Source organism: Phoxinus phoxinus, assembly GCF_949152265.1.
Source record: "Phoxinus phoxinus genome assembly, chromosome: 11".
Classification (NCBI taxonomy): domain Eukaryota; kingdom Metazoa; phylum Chordata; class Actinopteri; order Cypriniformes; family Leuciscidae; genus Phoxinus; species Phoxinus phoxinus.
In genome coordinates, this window is record NC_136886.1 from 23203550 (window position 1) to 23222418 (window position 18869).

At 45.7% G+C, this 18869-nt stretch overlaps 1 protein-coding gene across 7 annotated transcripts in view; it reads left to right on the plus strand.

The window, feature by feature from the left end:
- Positions 1-18869, plus strand: part of LOC307007292 (centrosomal protein of 95 kDa-like) — a 276695-nt gene that overhangs the window by 149540 nt on the left and 108286 nt on the right. The gene's annotated exons all lie outside the window — the stretch shown is intronic.

Genomic DNA, 18869 nt, shown 5'->3' on the forward strand with positions numbered 1-18869 from the left:
ATGAATGCCCGTGCAGCCGTGAGCATTTTAGTTTCATTTTAAAATAATGGTTCAGATCACTCAAACAACATATGGAAATGGAGGCGCCCTTATATGGGCAGTAATGTCAACTAGTGAAAAAGTTTGTTACTGCACCCAAACAAAATCTTACTGAAAGCTTATTTTTTGAGATATCAACCTTCAATTTGAAACACAACATGTTCAGATTTTTGGCTTTGATTTTTTTTTTTTTTTTTTTTGCATTTTTAGAGTCCACCAGGTTTTGAAAATATATATTTTATATAAAATATGAATAATTATTTTTTTATATTGTACATTTTCATAAACTCAAACTTCTATAACTTTGTTTCTGTTTAACTTTCTTAATTTTTTTTACTTCTACAAAAATCTGCCAAATGTCTTCTTTAAAACAAGACCAATCTTACATCTATATTCAGATGTAAAGCATTCTTGAATTACAACCATTTAAAGCTAGAGTAGGTAATGTTGGAGAGCTAGCCAGATTTGAAAGTGGCACCTCTTCTAAGCTCCGCCCCCTCCTCTCACTGCTCCGTCCAAAGCTACGCCCCCCCCCACAAACATGAACGCGCATCCACATTTGGAGTCAGCTGCATGTACCTACCAGTGATGCGCGGGTTGATCCAAAATGAGCGGGTCCCTGCGGTTACCCGCGGTTACGAGTCATCCAAAAATATTTTTTATGATATTTGGGTCGCGGTCGGTCGGGTCGTTTACCTTTGTAATTTCTATAGTACTAGACACAATGTTCTATGAAATACATAGGTCTACACTTTATTGGCTGAATGCGCGAGGATGACGCACGAGCAGTCTGCAGAGATGAACGTGGGAAATCCTTATTTACCTTTTGAATGTTGAGCGCGTTATTAACTTTTGAGTAAAAGCTTACGCGGGACAAAATGCCAGATTTCCTGAGATTGAACTGAGCAATGCCATTGTGCCATTTTAATAGGCTACTTTTAAACGCATACAGCTCAGTAATGTCAGTTTTATGTATTTGCTGAGAGGGGGGGGGGGGGGGGGGGGTTTGTTGGGAAAGTCAGGGGAGAGACGCACACGTCGATTAGACTGGATAAACACATGCAGCATCTTAATTGTTAAGAAAATGAAACGAAATAAATGAATAAATCAAGCCTTTATTACAAAACACTAGGCTATATACAGCATTCTGAAAAATGCGCACCCCTAGTTCCTCCGTCTATGGCCCATGACGCGATGAGCATAAACTATAGCTACTTTAAAAAACGCGGGTCAGGAAGCGGGTCGGGTACAATATTTTCTTTCTTTTTTTTGCGGTCCGAGTTGCGGGCGGGTTAGTTGAAAACGTCGGTCGGGTGCGGGTTGTTTATACATTGACCCACGCATCACTGCTGTGCACGCAGTGGTGCTCGGGCACGAGACATGAAGGCATCTGATTGGTTCTTTACATTCGCACCGAATGGCAGTGATTGGTCAGAGTTTTTACTGTCCTAGAGCTGCTACAGAGGTCAGATTTTTTTTATTCCTTTTTCTGAACTCATAATGTATTGACTACTATCAGAATGGAAGGACCATTTCACCCAGTATAAAAACAAATGTTTCTGAACAGGATTACCAACCCTAACTTTAAGTTCGGAATGTGCATTTTCATGTCTATTAAAAAAAGGGGGGTACCGCTTAAGGGGTTAAGCTTATTTGTTGCATATGAACAATACTTCTAAAAAGAGTTGAGACTTGACTTGCGTACTGCTATACTATATGAAGTGAATTACATGATGTTTATTCAGTAATGTTATGCCCCTAGGTGGACTGGGGTCAGGGTGCAACATAGGGTACAATCACACAAAATCAATTAACCAAATGTCCATCCATCCATCTTCCGCTTATCCGGTGCCGGGTCGCGGGGGCAGCAGTCTAAGCAAAGATGCCCAGACTTCCCTCTCCCTAGACACTTCCTCCAGCTCGTCCGGGGGGACACCGAGGCGTTCCCAGGCCAGCCAGGAGACATAGTCTCTCCAGCGTGTCCTAGGTCTTCCCCGGGGTCTACTCCCGGTGGAACAGTAGTCAGAACACCCGGGAAATCGTCCAGGAGGCATCCGGAACAGATGCCAGAGCCACCTCAGCTGGCCCCTCTCGATGTAGAGGAGCAGCAGCTCTACTTTGAGCTCCTCCCGAGTGACCGGGCTCCTTACCTTATCTCTAAGGGATCGCCCAGCCACTCTGCGGAGAAAGCTCATTTCGGCCGCCTGTATCCGTGATCTTCTCCTTTCGGTCATGACCCACAGCTCAAGACCATAGGTGAGAGTAGGAACGTAGATTGACCGGTAAATCGAGAGCTTTGCCTTGCAGCTCAGCTCCTTCTTCACCACGACAGACCGGTACATCGACCGCATTACTGCAGAAGCTGCACTGATCCGTCTGTCAATCTCCCGTTCCATCCTTCCCTCACTCGTGAACAAGACCCCAAGATACTTGAACTCCTCCACTTGAGGCAGGAACTCTCCACCAACCTGAAGTTGGCAAGCCACCCTTTTCCGACTGAAAACCAAGGCGGCCTCGGATTTGGAGGTGCTGATTCTCATCCCAGCAGCTTCACGCTTGGCTGTAAACCGTCCCAGTGCATGCTGAAGGTCCTGGTCTGATGGGGCCAACACGACAAATTCATCCACAAAAAGCAGAGACGAAATTGTGTGGTACCCAAACCGGCCCCCCTCCGGCCCCTGGCTGCGCCTAGAAATTATGTCCATAAAAGTTATGAACAGAACCGGTGACAAAGTCAAACATGCACCGGGAACAAGTCTGACTTACTGCCGGCAATGCGTTCCAAGCTCCCGCTCCAGTCGTACAGGGACAGGACAGCCCTTAGCAAAGGGCCCCGGACCCCATACTCACAGAGCACCCTCCACAGGACGCGGTGATGGACACAGTCGAATGCCTTCTCCAAATCCACAAAGCACATGTTCATTGGAGTCAAACTCCAATGAACCCTCCAGCACCCTGGAGAGGGTATAGAGCTGGTCCAGTGTTCCACGAAGGTGAAAGTTGAAGATCTCTCTGACAGGGGACTCTTGGCTCCAGGGTAGGGCCCCGGCTGCTCTATTCCGGGCGACTTCACGATCCTCGTTTTTTATTCTAGCATAAAGGGTTTTTGAACTGCTCTTAGTCTGTCCCATCGCCTGTTTGCCTTGGGAGACCCTACCAGGGGTATATAGCCCCGGACAACATAGCTCCTAGGATCATTCGGGTACTCAAACCCCTCCACCACGGTAAGGTGGTAGTTCAAGGTGGGGCCAAATGTGAGATTTATTAAAGTCCACAAAGTCCTCACAACACAAGGAATAAAGATGACTAGTGTGCAGTCTGTTATCAAAAAGCCAACCATGGATTTCACATAAACACAGACAGGCAAGCTAGAACCATTCACCCAAAATAGTCTCGTTTGTTTGTGCTGTTTTGTTCCGGTAAACAAAATTTCAAAATAATCAGAAATTTGTTTGTGCTGCTTCGTTTTTTTAAATATTAGACACTGAATTGTAGACGATGGCGTCACCAGACCCCGATCTGCTCCACATTCACCCAGAAAAGGCAAATCTCCTATGAATTTGACCCGTCAGATTCCGTGAACCTACTGTATAGATTTATCAATATCTGATCAATATGCTTAATAAAATAGAATTGGGAGATGGTCGTACATCACATGAGTCACTTTATTTAACATTACAGTCAGTTATGAAGAAATAAAGAGCGCCGAGCGGTCACAATTTTCGGTAGCTATGAATTTGACCTGTCATATTCTGTAATCTCAGAGTAATAGGCCTATGCATTTTTAAGGAAAAACTGTATGATCTCCAACATTATTGGGTAATTAATAGTAATAAGATTAAAGATAAGCATGTGTATCAGACAAAGACAATATTTTATACAAAACGAAACCATCATTAACACAGTCCAGCATCAGACAGCGCAGCATAATGTTCACAACAAACGGGTGTCGACGCCTGATCCCAGACGGTCCAACATCGTACTGGTTCTATCACCTTCAGACGCGTAATAATCTTCGGAAACACTACCATTTCTCTGTTCACGCTCCACTTCATCTGCTAGTGAATTTAACGCTCGTGTCAGCTCTGCCGCCTTCATGTTTCATTCCAACACCTCAAAACACGTAACATAGCCTGTGTGTACACACAGTGATTGACAGGGAGGGGGCGGGCACGTGATTGGCTCAGAATGCATTCTCAATTTGCACATTGAATTTTGCTACATTCATTGCGGGACATTTAAAGCTAGGGTAGGTAATGTTGGAGAGCTAGCCAGATTTGAAAGTGGCACCTCTTCTAAGCTCCGCCCCCTTCTGTCAGTGCTCCGTCCAAAGCTACGCCCCCCCACAAACATGAACGCGCATCCACATTTGGAGTCAGCTGCATGTACCTACGACCTGTAACGCAACTGGCTTACACCCATAGCTTACACAGACAGAGAAGCTGTTAGCATTGGGATTTTTTTGAGAGGGGGCGGGATTTTTGTTGGGAAAGTCCGGGGAGAGACGCACACTTCGATTAGACTGGATAAACACATGCAGCATCTTAATTGTTAAGAAAATGAAACGAAATAAATGAATAAACCTTTATTACAAAACACTAGGCTATATCATACAGCATTCTGAAAAATGCGCACCCCTAGTTCCTCCGTCTATGGTCCATGACGCGATGAGCATTTACTATAGCTACTTTAAAAAACGCGGGTCAGGAAGCGGGTTGAGTACAATATTTTCTTTCTTTTTTTTTTGCGGTCTGAGTTGCGGGCGGGTTAGTTGAAAACGTCGGTCGGGTGCGGATTGTTTATACATTGACCCGCGCATCACTGCTGCGCACGCAGTGGTGCTTGGGCACAAGACATGAAGGCATCTGATTGGTTCTTTACATTCGCACCGAATGGCAGTGATTGGTCAGAGTTTTTACTGTCCTACAGCTGCTACAGAGGTCAGATTTTTTTAATTCCTCAGGGAACTACACTAATCTTTTCCACTGGTGGCACTTGCGCTACTAACTTTTTCAGTTACTGGCGCAAAACATGATTTGGTCGCACAAATTATTTATAGTAAGCCGCTCTGGGTAATAATGAACAATAATGGAACTGTATTGCATACAGATGTGCTTTTTATTTTACTTTCCATCTTTTAAACCACATGCCGCCTTGTTTTCTTTAACATTGGTTGGGATAGATTTACTGCAATAGAAAATACAGTACACAATAATGTGCAAAATGAATTTCTTTTGGATTTCAAAATGCTATGGTTGGCACAGATGGGCAGACTCCTGAACTCTTAAAATAAAATAAATATAATCCATAAAATAATATAATAATAGATTTTCAGTATTGACTATTCGGTATTAGAGATAAAAAAAACAAAAAAAAAACAATGCATGTCCACTTCACAATTAAGTGAAATATAATAAGCCACAAATAAGGCTATATTATAAGCTAGATTGAACTTAATTATCAATTCAGATTCCTCACTTGCTCTGTTTGCTTGACGCCGAAATGCAGTGCGGAGTGCTGCTGCGTCACGGGATATGTACCGGTCTCTACACTTTGCGTGCTTCATACTGTCATTGTGAAGCTTCAATTTACATGGACACTTATAATCGGACTAAAAAGATCTTCATGTAAACACCTTAATCGATCGGATTGAGCTCGATCCGAATGCAATTTCGATCGGATTGAAAGGGTTTGTTTATTCCTTTTGTAATGTGATCGAGAGAACATGTCAACACTTGATCGGATTGAAAACCGAAACTGAAAGGACTGCGCATGTACAATGACGTATGACGCGCGGAACGAGCTGTTCTTCCTGTTGAATAAAGTGTCATATAAATGAGTGTCCCGTCATTCTAAAATTCTCATTTCACTCAGCGTCTGTGAAGTGAAGCAGGACAACGTCCCACTAATTGTTTTGGATTCTCATCCACAGACGACTGGTTTTGGCCGCGGGGAGGGGCATTTTTACTGCGTGATAAATATAAGCAGCACGGCAAAACGGTTCAATGCTCATTGTCTCCAAATCATGACCAGAGACGGATTAATATTACGTCTGCTGTTTAAAACAAATAAAGAACCAATAGAGAATTGTTATGCGCGAACAGCGGGAAACGTGTGACATAAACGCGCTCATCAACCCGATTACTTTATAAGTCGCGGGGCTGAAGCCAACTTTGTGTTGAATGCTCAGAGCACGTTATAAAACGTATTCTTAAAATACACATTTCTGTTTTAATAAATGCTCATAGTAAATCATAGCATATTGCCTAAAACATAAGGTAGGTACAAAAATAATCAGTGATACATTTGCGACCCATTAAAAATTAGGGTCGCAATGGCATTTCAAAAGGTCGCATATGCGACCATTTTGGTCGCAGTGTAGTTTAGAGGATGGATACCCGACCCTAGCCCGACGGGACCCGCCGGTACCCGACGGGCCGGGCCGGGTTCGGACAGATATTTAGAAATGATGTTCGGGTTCGGGTCGGGCTCGGTCACATCAGCGCGATAAGGCATTGAACATTTTAAATTTAAAACAGCTTATTATGTAGGTAGCCGATGTGCCTGATGCTTTCACTTGATGCAAACGTTCGTTTTTGTGATTAAAATACATGTAAAATATTACCATAACATCCGTCTTCCTGTGTGCGGACATTTGTTTATGTAGCCGTGACAACGAAACACGTGCATAATGTGCGCGCGCCAGGTGTTAAGAGCGCTTGTTGCTCCGCGCGCTGATGCGCTTGTCCTGTTGACATTTCCGATTGCCTTCCTACAATTGCTTAATAAAAGCGGGCTTTCCACACAAACAAACGTACAATTGTCATTAGTATGAGAAAAAAATGGGATTTTAACTGCCGGTCTCGGGTCGGGCTCGGAACATAAATATCTTTATGCCTGTCGGGCTCGGGTCGGGTTCGGTTACTGCTCTGTCGGACGCGGGCCGGGCTCGGACTGAAAAATTTGGCCCGATCCGCACTCTAGTGTAGTTCCCTGTTCCTTTTTCTGAACACATAATGTATTGACTACTATCAGAATGGAAGGACCATTTCACCCAGTATAATTTTTTTTTTTTTCTGAACAGGATTACCTACCCTAGCTTTAATGAAAATGCAATTGCAAGCATCTTAAATGTGAGTGTAAATGTAATGTTAATGTAAATGTTAGACATATCTAATAATTTCATTTTAATTTTGCAACTTATAAAGCGTTAAAATATGTATTCAATTTACATAAAACATTAATTTACATTAAAAGTAGTCTATGAAATGGCAAATGTAAATTATATAATTGTTTTTTCATTTTGCACCAACATTGCACAAATGTAATGGAAAATGTAAATACAGAAATGCATTGTCATTTTCCATATTACATATTCATATTCAAATGGAATATTGCTAACCATAAGCTTCCATAGTGTCGGCGCATTTCCAGAGAAAATTAAATGAATCCACTGGTTCTTCTGGGGCTTGGATGAAGGAACTAAAAAAAGGCATCGGTGTTCATTTGTACATCCAATTATTGAGCAATTATTATGCTTTGCTCGCTCAAAAGCCATGATATCTCTCGTGGACAAACTAAAATGACTTTGAGATGATATATAATCTTTCTGTCTCCAAAAATCATCAATTGGCTCCTGTGAAATGTCTCCTACTGTGACAGCTGCCATAGCGCCTGTCACCGAATGTTGACTGTTTGTCCGAGTGAGTGGAGGGGGTGTGGCTTAGCCATAGGTCAATTGTCGGATTACCTGTACCTGCCATCAAATAGCCTTTGAAACTGATATGGCACTCAAATACAAATATAGCTGCAAGCAGCGATTACGGGCCCAAGCCGGTGGCACCGCCACCCCGGTGCCTTTAGTTGCCGCTATATTTATATATATATAAATATATATATATATATATATATATATATATATATATATATATATATATATATATATATATATTAGGGGTGTGCAAAGCAGCCCATATTTGTATCTGTATTTGTATTTGTTGAGGGGGGAAAAGTATTTGAATTTGTATTCGAGTAAAATTCAAAATAGGCGTAAACATTTTTTTTTTTGCGTTACACTTCTAATTTACGTTATAGTGTAAGTATTCTTTAATTATATCCATTATAATAATTATGGATATGCAATATTGGTTGATGTTTTTCCATAAATCCAGCAATGAAACAAGGAACATAATTGAAAAGAAAATAACATAACAGCCATTAGCCTACCTCATCCATGGTTAAACCAACAACTAATAAAATACCATTGTGAACATTATGAAGCCTACAGCCTACATCTTGCTGTCTGCAAAAGACAGAGTAACTTTAAACGTACCATAACTCCCACACGTGCATACAATTCGACACAACTACACAAGCATTTTTAACCTTTTTAACCGAACTTTAACGTTACTCTGTCAACAGCCTATATTGTCTAAATTACCGCGCTAAACAGCTACGTAAACAGAGCGAACATGAGAGCACCCGACTGCAGACGTCAATAATGCAGCGTAATGGAATAATTTCCCGATCAAACTCCGCTTCTCGAAAGTTATAAACTGTATTCAACAAAAATAGTGATTCAGTTAAGTGTTTTTTTCGCTCAGCCAAGCACTTTCTATTGCTGTGTTGAGCAGCCTGTGTCCGTCACTCACTCACTCATCCGGGCATGCACTGCGGTCTCATGAGGAAACGCAGCTTTTTGATATAAAGTTTTTTTTGTTCCCGAATACAAAGCATTTGTTCGAAATAAGTATTTGTAAAAAACACGTTATTTGTGCCTTTCCGAATACCGTATTCGGGTTCGGCTCCACCCCTAATATATATATTTAAAACCGCCACCCCGGTGCCTTTAGGGTTCTCTTACGTAGAGTTCTCTCGTACTGCGTCGAAGAACGCTACGGGAAAGATATTTCTTTGTCGAGATTGAAGCCAAAAATTAATCCTTAATTTTGTAATATTGTAAAACGCTTTTCTGAAGCATACAACCTAGGCGGAGCAATACAGCTCACCCATTGGCTGCTCTGCCAGAAAAGCACAGCCTATGCGAGGCCAGGACGCTGACCAATGAGGACGCTTCGCGCCCTTCTGCGTCACCTCCCGCCCAAACAGGCGTGGCCTAGGCCTATAATACGAGCATAGCTGTCTAACACGCCGATTTTCTTAAATTCACGAAGCTGCACGCATCGTTGGATTGGATTCGAGCCGCCACAGCCGTTTGGATACAAGCACCTCAGCAGGACGCGCCTCTTACCTGAAGCCGCTGGTCATCGCCGCCTTCAGCCGCCGTTCCCTGCTGCGCTTCTCCGGCGTGGAATATCCTTTACATTATGTGTGTGTGTTTTGTGTGTGTGTTCGCCGTCGCGTCACACAGTTTTTCCACACTAAAAGAGCCGAGCGTCTTTTTCAAGATGTCTCGCACCTCCTGTGGCTCGTGTAGAGCCCCGCTCAGCGACGGGGACCACGTGCTTGTGTTTCCTGCCTGTGAGTATCACGCAGCTTCAGCTCTCGTCGATGGCGGCTGCCATCACTGTGATTTGATGCCTACGGTGACTCTGCGGACTCACCTGGCGTTCATTTACTGAAGCTGCACCCTTTTCCGCCCGCTGTAGTGCCGCGCCGTGAAAAGCGCCGTGCTCAGCGGAGCCCGGAACCTCCCTTCACCACGAGGTGCTCGCCGCTGCTGCCGCTAGCTCCTCCGCCCGCTTCGCTGGACTCTCTGACCGACGGACAAGGGCCGCTGTGTGCCGCCGCGTCCGTCATGGATGAGGAAGATGAAGCCGTGTCTGTGAAGGACGACTGCTGTTCTCTCCTCGCTTCGGGTAGCGAGGGATGGGCGAGCTCCGAGGATCTCCCCTCCCCCGCCGCTCGTGAGCGTCGACGGAGAAAGACCAGCATCGATGCGCTTACCGGCTGGATGGTTGCTTTTCTGCAGAGGAACGTACGTTACCGTCCTCACGACCCGCGCCTTTTTCTTCCTGAATTCACGAAGAAATCGCGGAGTCCCGGAAAGCCCCGTTTTCAGCCAGGATGCGCATTTCTGCTTCGAGGAAAGCTACAGTGTTAAAATCCCGCCGCGGCCGGATTTCACTAAAATGTCTCGCTCGCACAGTCCCAACATTCGCGACCGTGCCAGTGTATTTTGCAGTCACCAAATCGGCATCAATGCCCGTTTGCCTGCACACAGACGCCGTTTTCACGACGCCCCAGGTAAATCTGAAAATGTATTTACTGGTGTCCCGGCCACGGCCGATGGTGTAATGTGTGTATCCGTAATGCCCACGACCTAGTGCCCATTCGTACACACAAGCACAGCCCTACACAACAGGGCTTGCACACATAAAATCGACTCGTGTCGGTTGTGCTTCACATGTAAGCTAGTGAACGTGCCCGCTTTTCAGTGCCCACAATCACTACACACTGCATGTCCCGTGGTTTCTGTAAAAACGAAACGAATGTACGGTCAGTCGGTTCTGATAGACAGTACTCTCTGTGCTACACGGTGTCCCGGCCATGGCCGATGATGTAATGTGTGTAACTGTATGCCCACGACCCAGTGCCCATCTGTACACACAAGCACAGCCCCGCACAATACAGGGCTTGCACACATAAATCGACTCATTTCGATTGTGCATTATATGTAGTGAGCGTGCCCGTTTTCAAGCGCCCACAATCACTACAAGCTACATGTCACACGGTTTCTATGAAACGAAACCTATGCACGGTCAGTCAGTTCTAATAGACAGTACTTCCCAGTGCTATAAATGTACCCGCGTTCACGCACCCACATTTATTCTCAAACATGCCGAGCCGTACGGGGCTCGCACCGCGCGCTCCCTCTTTCAGCTGAGAGCGCGCGCGGGCTGCCCGCTCGATTAAGTGCGCCCCCGCATCACGCTGCAATGGCGCCCATGTTACAGCACACGACTGCTCTCGTGTCGCCGCCATTTCGCGACCAGAGCCCGGTTTTTCAACCCGTGCAAGCACAGCCCTGAACAACACAGGGTCTGCACACATAAAATCGGCTCATGCCGATTGTGTTTTACATGTAGTGAGCGTGACCCACTGCCAAGTGCCCACAACCACTACACACTGCACGTTCCGCGGTTTTCTGTAAAAACGAAACTAACGAACGGTCAGTCAGTACACAAAAACAGTGTTCCCGGTGTTATAAATGTGCCCGCCACCAAGCGCCCACGTTTATTCACAAACATCACGAGCCCTACGGGACTCGTCCCGCGCGCTCTCTCTCGACACAGAGAGCTGAGCGCGCGCGGGATGCATACTGTGTTAAACATGCCCCCCGCCTCACACGCCACGGCGTCCATGTCACAGCACACGGTTGCTCTCGTGTCGCCGCCATTTCGCGACCAGGGCCCAGATTACATTCAACCCCTAGTCACACGTGCAGATGCATGGGAATGACTTCCCGGGGTCTCAGAATGGGTGCTAGAGACTATAAAAAGAGGCTATTCGCTACAGTTTCATCGACGCCCTCCCCGTTTCACGGAGAAAGTCGAAACTACGGTGAAAACAGAAGTAGCACATCTACTTCGAGCCGAAATAGCGAAGCTATTGAGCAAAGGGGCCATAGAGCCTTTATCTCAAGCTCAGAGCGAAGGGGGTCTGTACAGCAGATATTTTCTGGAACCGAAAAAAGACGGGGGTCTCAGACCCATTTTAGATCTCAGGCATCTGAACAAAGCGCTGACAAAGCGAAAGTTCAGAATGCTCACGACCAGAGCTATCCTCGCGCAGATTCGCCGAGGAGACTGGTTTATGGCAATAGATCTGAAAGACGCGTATTTTCATACAAATTGCGTCACGTCACAGGCGATTTTTGAGATTCGCCTTCGGGGGCCAGGCATATCAGTACACAGTCCTGCCATTCGGCCTGTCTCTAGCACCTCGTACATTTACAGTGTGCATGGACGCGGCGCTGGCACCCCTGAGACTCCGCGGCATTCGAATTCTGAATTATTTGGACGATTGGCTGATTCTAGCTCAATCACCTTCAGAACGCATCCGCCACAGGACCCTAATTCTCGATCACCTCGAGTGCTTAGGTCTGAGAGTCAATTGGGAGAAAAGTTCACTGTTTCCCAGTCAAAGGATCTCCTTTTTAGGACTGGATCTGAACTCACTGTCTATGACAGCACAGCTGTCATCACAGCGCAGGCAAAATACCCTGCAATGGCGAAATCCTTCCTCAGCGGCCACATAGTGCCACTCAGGAGATTTCAGAAAATGCTGGGCCTCATGGCCTCAGCCTCAACAGTGCTGCAGTTGGGCCTGCTGCGCATGCGCCCACTACAGTTCTGGTTGAGAGCGCGCGTACCGCGCCGAGCATGGTTACACGGTCGTTATCGCCTCAAGGTCACTCAGGAATGCATTTCAGCCCTGACACCATGGAGAGCGTCAGACTGGTACCGGTCAGGTGTAAGCCTGGGGACTTCCTCGAGCCTGAAGGTGGTGTCCACGGACGCGTCCACCTCAGGCTGGGGAGCACTGCTCGACGGCAGTCCGCTCTTTGGCCAGTGGTCAGAGCGAGCCGAACTACCGCACATAAACTGCCTGGAAATGATGGCAGTGGACTTTGCGCTGAGGCGCTTCTGTCCCCGGATAAAAGGACACCACGTCCTGGTCCGCTCGGACAACATGTCGGTAGTAGCCTACATAAACCGCCAGGGTGGCGTGAGATCCCGGAACCTATTCAGGTTAGCGGAACGCATACTGGTGTGGGCCCAGCACAACCTGCGCTCGTTAAGAGCAATGCACGTGCCAGGTCACTTGAACGTAGGCCCGGACAGACTCTCACGGAACAACGTTCCTACGGGAGAGTGGTCCCTACACACACAGACAGTGCGTCTGCTGTGGAAAACGTTCGGCAGAGCGGAAATAGACCTGTTTGCAAACCAGGAAAACGCTCATTGCCCAGAATTCTTTTCGAAGAGCGCGAACGCGCTGGCCAGAGTCTGGCCCCGCCGCCCGCTCTATGCTTTTCCTCCTGTCTCACTCCTGCCTCAAGTGCTGGAGCGTATCAAGGAGAGCGGATGCTCAGTACTGCTAGTTGCTCCATTCTGGACGAATCAAACCTGGTTCCCAGCTTTGATGCGACTGAAAAGTACTGCCCCGTGGCCGATTCCAGTGAGGAGAGACCTCCTCTCACAGGCCAAGGGCTCGATTCTGCATCCTCACCCCGAGCTTTGGTCCCTACACGTATGGGCCATAAACGGGTACCCGCTAACCTCCCAAGAGGAGTGTTAGACACGATCGAACAAGCTAGGGCTCCGTCTACTAGACGGCTCTACGCTTCCAAATGGTCGGTGTTCTCTGGATGGTGTTCAGATCAAGGTCTGTCACCACTTCAGTGTGGAGAACCGGAGATTCTCTCCTTCTTGCAAGAGCTATTGGATAAGGGAAGAACCCCATCCACGCTCAAAGTCTATGTGGCTGCCATATCAGCGTTCGTTAATCCAACGCTTGGCCGTTCACTAGGCAGGAACGACCTGGTGGTCCGCTTCCTGAGAGGCGCCAGGAGGTTAAACCCTCCAAGGCCTCCTTCAGTCCCCGTTTGGGACCTTTCTACAGTGTTGAACGCTATGAAAGGGGCCCCTTTCGAGCCTATTCACTCAGTTGACATGAAACACCTGTCTCTCAAGACCGTGTTTCTTTTGGCTCTCGCTTCAGTGAAGCGTGTGGGAGACTTGCAAGCGCTCTCAGTGAGAGCTTCTTGTATGGAGTTCGGGCCAAACGACTCTATAGTCGTATTGAAACCGAAGCATGGGTACGTGCCTAAGTCCCTCAACACACCGTTCAGGGCTCAGGTCATCTCCCTGTCGGCCATGCCGGCCTCAGAGGACGGAAATAGCTCCCTTTGCCCGGTCAGGGCATTAAGAGCTTACGCGTCCCGCTCCGCTGTTTTTCGACAGACGGAGCAGCTCTTTGTTTCGTTCAGCGGGCGCTCCAAGGGACGAGCCGCAACGAAACAGAGTCTATCTCGATGGGTAGTGGACGCCATTGCGCTAGCCTACGCATCTAGAGGCTTGGAATGCCCTTTGGGCATCAGAGCACATTCCACGAGAGGCATGGCCTCTTCATGGGCTTGGTATAGCGGAATCTCGTTACATGATATCTGTATGGCGGCAGGCTGGGCCTCCCCGTCTACATTTATTAGGTTCTATAACCTAGAGGTTCCTGCGTTGCAGGCTAAACTGCTCTCGGTCTAGAAGACTATGTATAAGTGTTCCTGCCCCGCGCTGCGGCCCAGGTCACTTCAATGGTAATATGTACAAGTGCTCCTGCCCCGCGCTGCGGCCCAGGTCACTTCAATGCCTAATATGTATAAGTGTTCCTGCCCCGCGCTGCGGCCCAGGTCACTTCAATGTTTAAGCATCACTCACTGACAATGTGTCCCATGAGCATGCTATTACCCTTCATATATATCTATATTTACATATATATGCTATTATGCCTTAAGAGGCACTACTATAAGGGATGATGCTATTTTAGCCGCTCTCCCTATACTTCTTGGGGTAGGCGCTTGTATACCAGGGCGCGCGCGCCCTTAGGTGTCTGTGTCGATCCAAGAACACGCACGGCGGTTTGCATAGGGTTCCCGTAGCGTTCTTCGACGCAGTACGAGAGAACTCTACGTAAGAGAACGTACTCGGTTACTAACGTAACCTCGGTTCTCTCTAGGAGAGGGAACGAGTACTGCGTCTCTGATAATAAAGTTAGTGTTAATTAAAATTTTAAGGGAAACAAATATATGGATCTGAAATCTACTAGGCTATCATTTGCTGCAAATAGGTTCACTATTGTATTATTATATTTTATTCTGGCTATAATGAACAGGCTGCAATGTCAAGATTGCAATGCTGTGTGTGTGTGTGTGTGTGTGTGTGTGTGTGTGTGTGTGTGTGTGTGTGTGTGTGTGTGTGTGTGTGTGTGTGTGTGTGTGTGTGTGTGTGTGTGTAAAAACATAGGCTACGCTACTCCGTCATTTTGTTCATACAGGACATAGTTTAAACTGCAATGTGTTTAGCCTACTTCTATTTATGTTCACTCGCAATAAAACACAACATTGTCCTTTTGTAAAGAAACATTTAAGCAATCCCACCCCCGAAATGGCGCTATTTTTAAAATGAAACTAAAACGCTCACGGCTGCACAGGCAATAACCACGGCGAGGAACGAGCAGAACAGAGTGAATGTTTTTTAGTTCAGTCCTACTAGACGTTTTCGCTTTTAAGTTCGCTATTTAAAAGCCCCCGCTGGTGTCACACATCGATTAACCAGTGGGAAAATATTCTCACAGTCACTAATATATTTATATATAAATACAATATACAATGGGCCTACCTGATTTTGAACACAAGAGGGCAGTATTGCCCTATGTATGACTTGATTTTTATTTATTTGTATTAAATAGCCCTATTCTGGCCTATTGTGTTGGTCGGAGCTAATGACTGTAAATTTGAAAGTTGTCCGGCTCGAGGCGAACAATAGATATACTGATTTTTGTGACTGTATGTAAAACTAACCCCCCCACCCCCCCACACACACACACTTTTGTCAAAAGTATCTTAAAAGTGACACACTTCCTGCTGCCAGTTAGTGGCGCTATAACTTTTACTCACAATAGTCACATCCATGTGATCGGCCTCTTACAACGAACACACTGCTGAAGTTTCATCAAGATCAATAATGTATGAAGACGTTATAACACATTGTGTTTATCTTTTTTCGCCATAAATTCGTTTCCTCGCCACGGCCAAACCGTTCGAGATATCAAAAAGATGTCCGCAATTTAGCATCCTTAATGTCTTGACTTCATGCTGACGGCGTTTGGTGGCAATTTAATTAATTGCCAAGGAGGAGTATATTAAATTCCAGGGGCATGCGTTTTCAAACAACCCATAATAGCCAACTTCCTGTTGGACTGGCGTAAAACTTAGAGCACAAAAGTTGTTCGACCTGATTAAATCTATATGTGTACCAGAGCATGTGAGCGAAGCGGAGCAGTGTGACGCTCAGCTCAATATTCCGCTCTATGCGCGTGCGCTCCACTCAGTCGCTCACGTCCTCAGCGAACGCTCCACTGATAAATCGCTCACGCTCCACTGATGAATCGCTCATGCTCACCGGTAAAACAAATCCCGCTCAGACATAAAATGTCTCTACTTGCTTTCTGTTTGTACTTTGTCATGAATATCTTGAATAAATGTATAAATTACAGTAGCTAGGATTGTAAATAGAAGTTATTTCGGGGTGATTCTGAATAAAAGTCTGTTCTTTTTATTCATTAAAATGCATTAAATTAACTTAATTAAAAAAACATGTCTAGTCCTTTGGCAAACTTGCCTATTAAATGCAATAACTGAAAAGGTATATTTGATTTTCGTTATTTTATTTCCGTGAACATAACTGCAGTTGCAAAACAGGCATATTAAAACGCGCGCACACACACACACACAAACAAGATGAAATGCATGTATACACATCTGGACTATCTCATAAAAGTAAACACAGGTGAAATGCACTTAACAACATCTTATCAAAGCACAGCTGGATGATTTACTGGCATTAGTAAAATAAACGCGCGTTCTAACGTTTAAATAGACCAAAACTGCGGGTAATGCGGTCTATGCTATGCTGATGATACTCAGCTCTATGTCAGGTTGGACCCCACATCTTCCGCATCATCACTCTCCACTTTATCTGTCTGCTTGGAGGAGACAAAGGCATGGATGACTGACAACTTCCTTCAGTTAAACAGCTCCAAAACTGAAGGTCTTCTCATTGGGACCCCACACCAACTCCGATCCTCCCCCTTGACCGTTTACTCATTTGCTGGCCACGAAATTCCTCTCACATCCTCTATAACAAACCTGGGAGTTCGATTTGACCCACACCTATCATTTAACACCCACATCCAATTTATCTGTAAGACTGCATTCTTTCACCTCCGGAACATCTCCAAACTCCGCCCCTCCCTCTCTCTTTCTGATGCAGAGAAGCTGGTTCATGCCTTTGTCTCCTCCAGGCTCGACTACTGTAATGCACTCCTCATCGGGATCCCTGGCAGGAGCCTGCAGAGACTGCAGAGTATTCAAAACTGCGCTGCCAGGGTCCTGATGGGGGTGCGCAAATCTGAGCACATCACACCCATCCTCCATAAACTTCACTGGCTTCCTGTTAGGTTCAGGATTGAGTATAAGATCTGTCTCCTGGCCTATCAGTGTGTCTATGGCAGCGCACCATTGTACCTCAAAGAACTCATAAATAGACACAACCCAACCCGACATCTCCGTTCCTCTGACAACCACAAACTCCAGGTCCCCAAGTCCAAACTCTGCACTATGGGAGATAGGGCCTTCCAGGTGGCTGCACCTCGACTGTGGAATGCCCTCCCCAACAATTTGAGGGCGCCACAGCCTATAGAGGTTTTTAAAAACAAACTAAAGACCTACTTATTTTTTACTGCATTTTCTTAATATAATTTTGTTTCTTGCTGTTTTTTACTGTTTTTATGATCTGTGTTTTTACCTGTGCAACTGTAGCACTTTGAGACATGTTTGTTCACGTGTAAAGTGCAATATAAATTAAACTTATTATTATTATTATTATTATTATTATTATTATTATTTAAAACGTCTCAATCTTTACATCACTTTTAGAATTTACTTTTAGAAACATTAGCTTGGACAAAGTATTATTTTTAAAGAAATATTTTCGACAGCACTTGATCCAGTAACACTAACTCTTTCTCCACTATTCTATCTTTATATATATAAAAAAAAAAAACATGCGTTAGATTGAACTGCGAAGGGTCATAGCACTTACATACTGTTGTCCTAGTTTAATTGCTTATTGCTCTCATTTGTAAGTCGCTTTGGATAAAAGCGTCAGCTAAATGAATAAATGTAAATGTATTAGGTTTCAGGCTCATGCGGTGTGCCCGGGACAGTTATCCAGCGGCGGAAAACACGCGCTCAGCACTGTGATGTGTTTAAACTTGAGTCAGCACTCAACTCCATAACCAACCCACTATTGCTTTAGCTAATTCACCGATTCTCGAACTAGCAAATCACAATAGGGCATTCTGGGTTGAGCGAGCGGCGCTGAGCGGACGGAGCGAGCGGAGCGGAATCTTCAGAAAGGCGCTCTCCGCTCTGGAGGAAGTATTACCGCTCCGCTCGCGCTCCGCTCCGCTCACATGCTCTGATGTGTACCGAGTTTCATATTATTACATGCAAGCGTGTTTGATATATGGACCAAGTTTTCGGACTCCGTTCAAGGGGGCGCTGTTGAGCTCCTCTGCCACGCCCGGGTACCAGCTTCAGCCCGGCCCTGATGGCCGTGGGTTCTGACCTGTGTGCAAAGTTTCAAGAGTTTTCAAGCACTTTAAGGGCCCCAAAAGCCCCCAAAACCTTGAAAAACAAGAATAAAATGCAATCTCACTGAAGAGTGAAACCCCCCACCCCACACACACACACACACACAGAGACACAGAGACAGAGAGAGAGAGCGGGAGGAAATTCTCCAGAAATTCATTCATTACATTATGCAGATGCAGTTTGAAGCAAATCGGGTAAAAATAAGAGGGTGATTTCAAAGCATCTTGAAAAAGACACACTTCCTGCTGCCAGTTGGTGGCGCTATATCTTTGACTCACAATACTCACATCCATGTGATCGGCCTCTTACAGCGAACACAATGCTGAAGTTTCATTAAGATCAGTTAATGTATGCAGAAGTTATAACACACTTCCTGTTTCCAATTTTCGCCATAAATTCATTTCCTCGCCACGGCCAAACCGTTCAAGATATC